The sequence below is a fragment of the Austrofundulus limnaeus genome, unplaced genomic scaffold (genome assembly GCF_001266775.1).
Source record: "Austrofundulus limnaeus strain Quisiro unplaced genomic scaffold, Austrofundulus_limnaeus-1.0 Scaffold55, whole genome shotgun sequence".
Classification (NCBI taxonomy): Eukaryota; Metazoa; Chordata; class Actinopteri; order Cyprinodontiformes; family Rivulidae; genus Austrofundulus; species Austrofundulus limnaeus.
In genome coordinates this window covers 1,378,689-1,383,698 of record NW_013952457.1, presented here as the reverse complement: position 1 = coordinate 1,383,698, position 5,010 = coordinate 1,378,689, and positions in this window count along the sequence as shown.

The window sequence follows — 5,010 nt, the reverse complement described above, 5'->3', positions numbered from 1 at the left end:
AAAAAAGATAAAAAAAATAAAAAAATAAAAAAAACACTTTTGTTCTGAATTCAGGTCTTATAAATTTCCAAATGCAGTAAATACATTTGTAACACAATGTACATTAAAAACTGTATAAAACAACAACAAAATCAGAGTAAGTTTGCAGTTCATCCTCTGCATAGGTTCAATTTTTCAAACCAGGAAGTTCCTGCTGTCATGCTGATACAGGTTCAGTTTGTCTTCAGAACTCAGCAGACACTGACTGACAACTGAAGATGAAGGACTTCTTGAATACATTCCCATTTAGGAAAGTCAGCATCTTTCTCACCATTGTTGGAAGTTTTACCTACAACATCTTACTTGGTGAAGATTTGACCTGCAACTGCAAACACAAAAATCGTGACTGTGTTTCTTACATGATCCTGCCATGGGCGATCATATTTTTCTTAATGCTCTGGACGGATAAAGCCTTTCAGAGAGCGTGGTCATATACATGCTCAACAGAAACAAATCGCTGTGTATTTTTGGGAGTTATTCTCAGCTCGATTTTCAAAGCCCTTCTCATTGGGGTCCTGTGGGTTGTCTCCTTGTGCATGGATGGAGATTGGTATGTTTGCTGGAATAGTGAGTTAGCCTGCAAAAACCAAACCAATCTGACAGTTGAGGAACGGACAATCATTGCTGATCTGAAAAATACATCAAGGGTGAGTGTTTGTAACATTATTAACAGCTGAAATCGTGACTGATATACAACATATTCTGAATATTAACTTTGTGTATTAAAACAATAATGTCAACATTAAACGTTAATCTGCTGTTTCCTCTTCAGTGCATTGGCTTTGGTGTACTCCTGGGTATTCTGTTTCTGGCGGCTGTATTCTCATCAATCGACTGGCTGAACTGCTGCTGTTGCGGTTGTTGTGGCAGACGGGGCAGTTGGTGTAGCACATGTGATAATAGAGATGTTGCTTATTATCAACTGATTTTAAAAGAGAAAGAAAGAGTAATGGAAGACATTCTAAAAAAGGCAGCAACAGACAAACTGAAAGAAATATTTATTGAAAAAATACACTGTAATGAAAACCCAAAAGAATGCCTCAATGCTGCTGACGAGATTATTAAAAACTCTGAAAAACCAAAACTTTCTAGAGAACAACAAAAACTGAGAAATGAGAGGATGGGGAGAAACGTGAACCAACCACCAGAGGAACAACCAGAAGAGGAACAACCAGAAGAACAACCAGAAGAACAACCAGAAGAACAACCAGTAGAGGAACAATCAGAAGAACAATCAGAAGAACAACCAGAAGAGGAACAATCAGAAGAACAATCAGAAGAACAACCAGAAGAGGAACAATCAGAAGAACAATCAGAAGAACAACCAGAAGAGGAACAACTACTGTAACCTCAACAATGGATCCCGAGCCAACAGAATCAAATATTCATGTTCAACAAAACTGAGTTTTCTTTGTGTTAACTGAAAAGTCCATTCACAAAGTTACTGCAGCAGTGGACCTGGTTCTGGACTTACTTTGGTAGATCTATTTTTATTGATGATGTTATACTGTGACAGCCAATCAGCATCCTGCAGAACTTTGTTCCATTAATCACCGCTCAGCAGCTGCACACTCTCATTTGGAGGGTCTTGGTGGAGGTGTTCACTCTCCAAATGCTTCTTGTTTGAATTGGTTTCTGCAGAAAATTAAACAATTGTCCTCCTGCCTGCTCATTTTATTTCATTWATTTTTTTCTGTTGAAACCTTTATAAATCAGAAAGTTAGTACAATGGGTTGCAAAAGTGTTCACCCCCTATTTGTCTTATAATTGTAACGGAACTGAATTTCATGAAGAATAATTCTAAGACAATACTTCAGATGAATAAAATTGAACAGATAAACACAACTTTTACTAATGATTAATTCTGAAAATTTTAATAATCAATAAGTTGTTTTTGAATGTTATGATTTTGTTTCAAAACTGGTCAGAGTATCAAAAGTTTGATTTACAAATTAGTTAAAAAAAGAAAAAAGAAAAACAGCTGTGATTTTATCTTTAATCAGTTCACTGACTTTCATTTTCCCCCATAAACTCTGATTATAACTGTTTCTAAAGTCTTCATATGCTTATTTCCTTCTTTTGAATGCAATTTTATTCATTATTCATTATGTAATCATCAAGTAATTCATGCTTAGTTTTAGAGATTCATCAGTTATAAACTCTGATTCTAATAAAAAGTATTTGTGGTTCTGGATCTGAGTGCTGCTTGTGATTCTGTTTATCATAATATTGAATTATTTTAGTTTACTTCTCAAACTGTTTCCCTCAGACTGGAACCTGCAGGAGGAGAAACGCTTCGCTGCACCCTGAACCTAAAACCACACAAAACAACAAATCTATTTATTACTGCATTTCTTTTAATGSAAATATGAGAGATGGAGTGTGTGTGTTAATTGTGTGGGGAATGAGCAGTGTGTCTAATACTAACATGACCATGCTTTTCTTTGTGAACAATAATTCACCACCAAAACCCAAATAAAAAGGTCATGCTCTGTTATTTTTGTTAGACAATATTTTCCCCCTTTTTATAATCAGTTATTTAAAAAAGTAAATAAATTAAAAAAACAAATCAATACAAATGTGGCTAAACTGCATTACCTCCTATATTTTAAACCCTGACTTCAGGACTTCTGCATGAAATCACAATAACTGCAGCAATGCTTTTCACAGGAAGTTCTACAGCTTTGATGAGGAGTTTGCAGCAGCAGCAGCTCAGAACAACACAATCAGAACGAAAACAGGATACATGTTTTTGTGGTGTCTGCTCAGGGTTATGTTATATTTCCTCCGACATACGGTTACATTTCCAGTAACTTCAGAAGTTTTCTGTCAGAGGAGCACCTGCAGGTATTAAAATGCAGCCTCAGCTCTCCTGGGACCAGTTACAGATGACAAACCTGAAAGATCTATGCAAATCTGTCACATGTTTTTACAACATCTTTGACATTCAAACAATAAGAAAATAAAATTCTCAGTTTTAAAGACTGGTCGGCTCAGCTCAAAACAACTTTACATTTGTTTTCTAACCAAGTTGCTCGTTTTTCCTACAGCGAGAGCGTTTTAAAAAGTTAAAACCACATGAAGAAAACCACTACCCCCTGACCACCACCACACTGTTTTTCTTCTTGTAGATTTTATTGGTGGTTGGAAAATACTGAAAGGTGTCCGCCACCAAATGATGTGCAGAATTTGATTGTTTATGAAACTGAAGGGATTTTGACATTTTCAAAGCAGTTCATGATTTTCCTTTTTTATTTTTATATTTAATATTTTAAACAGTCTGTGCCTCAGACACAGCTAAAATAACATTTTCATCCATGTTGAAAGTGGTTGCTGACTGCAATAGGTAGCTTACTCTTTGCTCATTGGTCAGTCAACAAAACCCTAACTGACTGGTTGTAGCGCCATGCGACAGCAGTGTTGTATAAAGTATCTCAAAGTGATACTTGAGTAAAGTATTTTACCTTAAAATTACATTGGTAAAAGTTAAATTCTCCTCTAAGAAAATAACTTGAGCAAAAGTCTTTAAGTATCTAATATATTTTGTACTTACGTATCAAAAATTAATTTCTGACATAAAATGTACTTAAGTTTTATTGAGTAAAAAGGAGTGGTTGGATTTTCCAAAATGACAATTATTGGGAGGTGACCCCTCAAAAAACCATTTTTCTAAAGGCCAAAATGACTGTAATGTCATTTAAAAATGTTAACGTTAAAAAATATATGCCACAAACATCTTTGTATGGCTGCATATATCTTGCACAAGTTCCATATGAAATGAATGGAAAGGGAGTGATGCTGCCTCTCCTGTGTCGAGCCCATGAATGGGGAGTTTGTACTGACCTTCATTCATTTCTATAAATTAATAGCTCTACTCCACTTTTTTTGATTAGAAAACAATTTATCATCAAATCCCCTCCTAACGGGACACAGGACATGACCTTGGGGACTGATCACCCCAGGGACCCCCTACTGRTTAGAGCATCTGGTGTTAAATGGCCAAAACACTCATGGACCCAGTGGACACCTGTATTCACTGATGATTAGATCCTGAAATCCTTTTTTAACACTAGTTATGAGTTAGATGGAGATTGCCCCTGATCAGCTGATCTTGTACCATCCCTTAATGTTAATACATTTTAACTATAATCTTTTAACATTTAATTAAACCCACTCATTGCACTGGTACCAGCTGCCTTTATTTACATGCAGAAGCAGCTAAACTGAATGAAATCAGGTCAACAATGGAAACATCCATGAAAGAGCCATTTGGGATCAAGACGTCCACGACAATTTTGCAGATTCATTCCTATATCTCCACCTAATCATCTTCTCCTTATTTCAATGTTTGTCATATTTCTCCATCTTTGTTTACAGACTACAGCCAGCTTAATGTAGGTCAACCACGTGACTCTGGTCTCCTGATGTTTTTCAGCACAATCAGCAAGTGCTTTGTTTGCATGAAGTGTAAAATACCTGGAAAATTTCATACTTGCACCATTCGATATGGTTCAGGATAACCTTTTAGTTTGCCATGAGTATCTATAAAGATCACAAAGTTAAAAAATAGTAACATCAACATCAGTGAGCTGCATATAGATCAGAGGGACAGTGGAACGCAAAGTCCTGCACCGCCCTGCAGATATGTGGAGAGCTCATGTAAAAATGTTGTGACTGAGTGAGAGAGAGGGAGAATTGTTCAGAGAAAACAGGGTGGTCAGATGTCTACACACTCACCATGCTGTAAGGTTATAAGTGTGTTTGTGAAGTCATACTGCAAAGGAGCTTGTGTCCCTTTTGGCTGTAAAAACAAACAAAAAATGAGTTTACGTAACATAAATCTGACAGCTTAGTTTTAGGTTATGATTAGGGTAAGACCCTGGGAACCTAATGTAAGTTGATGTAATGTCTTCTGGGGCGAAGGAAACATAAACGTGCATGTGCATGTGTGTGTGTGTGTGTGTGTGTGTG